At 43.9% G+C, this 2052-nt stretch overlaps 1 pseudogene; it reads right to left on the minus strand.

Annotated features, from left to right (window-relative positions):
- On the minus strand, positions 1–655 carry LOC100452209 (high mobility group protein B3-like; annotated as a pseudogene).
- Between the last annotated feature and the right edge of the window lie 1397 nt (positions 656–2052).

A 2052-nucleotide genomic window follows, 5' to 3' on the forward strand; every position in this document is an offset into this window, starting at 1 on the left:
TCACAAGGAGACAGATAAACAGTTTTTAAATTCATCCTCCTCGTCCTCCTCCTCCTCTTCTTCCTCCTCGTCTTCTTCATCTTCCTCTTCCACCTTTATCTGGGCAACTTCAGCAGGACTCTTTGCGCCATCAAACTTTCCTTTCAACTTATACTCAGCAACATCCTTCTCATACTCCTCCTTCAGTTTTGCCGCCTTAGTGATGTAAGGCCGCTTTTCACTGTCATTTAAGTTATCTCACCCAGCTTTTTTGCCATGTCTCCAATAGAGATGCCAGGGTTTGTGGATTTTATCTTGGGGTGGAATTCTGAACAGAACAGGAAGAATCCAGATGGTGGCCTTTTAAAGGTATTAGAATCCTTCTTCTTCTTGCCTCCCTTAGCTGGTCCATAATCCTTCATTTCCCAATCATAGCGTACTTCATCCGCCTTTGCCAGTTCATCAAATTTAGACTTTTCTTTCCCGGACATTGTCTTCCACCTCTTGGAGCACTTCTTGGAAAATTCTGCAAAATTGACAGGGACCTCTTGGTATTTCTTCTTACGTTCTTCTCTGCATGTCTGCACAAAGAAGGCATAAGCAGACATCTTGCCATTTGGTTTCTTGGGGTCACCTTTAGCCATCCTGACTGTATTGTTCACTAGTCTGGGCAGCGCAGGGCATGATACGCAGCTCTGCGCTCCCCAGCCTCATGCTAGCTGTGTCCAGGAGAGCTACCTCCTCCTTCTTTTCTTTCTTTTCTTTCCTTTCTTTCCTTTCCTTCCTTTCCTTCCTTTCTTTCTCTCTCTCTCTCTTTCTTTCTTTCTTTTCTTTTTTCAGAGTCTCTCACTTGTCGCCCAGGCTTGAGTGCAGTGGTGCAATCTCAGCTCACTGCAACCTCCGCCTCCTGGATTCAAGCGATTCTCCTGCCTCAGCCTTCTGAATAGCTGGGACTACAGGTGTGTGCCACCACGCCTGGCTAATTTTTGTATTTTAGTAAAGACAGGGTTTCACCATGTTGGTCAGCCTGGTTTCGAACTCCTGACCTCGTGATCCGGCCACCTCTGCCTCCCAAAGTTCTGGGATTACAGGCGTGAGCCTCCATGTCCGGTCCTCCTGTATATATGTCTTTATTGGCTCAGATTCCATAGGGAAGGTGATTAATTAGCACCTTTGATCCCCTTCCCTATTATGTACATAGCTTTCCATTGAAGAGGATCCCATCACACCACACACACACACACACACACACACACACACACACACACACACCCCTTTACCTTAAGGACCTATACCTATAGGGTATAGTCCACAACTCTCTATCTGGGATTCACGTTCTTCCCTAACCTTCCTCTCCATACTTATCCCCTACTGTCTCCTGAAACAAACCCTTTGTTTCAGTCAGACCACTTCACCCAGTTATATTCCAGACACTGGATCTCTGCTTAGCCATTTCCTCTCCCTGAGAAGCTCTTCCCACTGTTTCCTGCCGGTCTAAATCCTACCCATATTTCAAAGCCGAGGTCATCTTTCTCTATGAAAACTCTCCTGGACATTCATACACAGAGTAAATTGATCTATTACCTGTAGCATAAATTACGGTTAACTTTTTCTTTGTCTATACATCCATTCTCCCCACAACTAGATTTGTGAGTCCCTGGAGAGCATAGGTCACATTTTCTCTCTTTGTTCCCTCAAAGCTTAGCATGAGTTAGAATCTCAACAAATATTTGTGGCTAGAATTTATCTTCTAGTTCCCTATTTCAGAGCACCAGTTTCCTGAGCTAGTGGTTTTAAGGATATGAAATTGCTCTTCAGCCACCATTAATAATAGCAATAGATTATCTTATAAAAATACTTTAATAGCTTCCATTTATTACACATTTACTCTGCCAGTCACCACACTTTACCTGGATTAACTCACAGACTCCTCATACCAACACTTTTAGAGATTCAGAATGCTTAGGTAATTTATTCAAGGTCCATCAGCCCATATGTGCAGAACAGAAACCTCTTCTTCTACGATAGAAAACAATAATCTTGGCCGGGTGCCATAGCTCATGCCTGTAATCC

The sequence above is a fragment of the Pongo abelii genome, chromosome X, assembly GCF_028885655.2.
Source record: "Pongo abelii isolate AG06213 chromosome X, NHGRI_mPonAbe1-v2.0_pri, whole genome shotgun sequence".
Classification (NCBI taxonomy): domain Eukaryota; kingdom Metazoa; phylum Chordata; class Mammalia; order Primates; family Hominidae; genus Pongo; species Pongo abelii.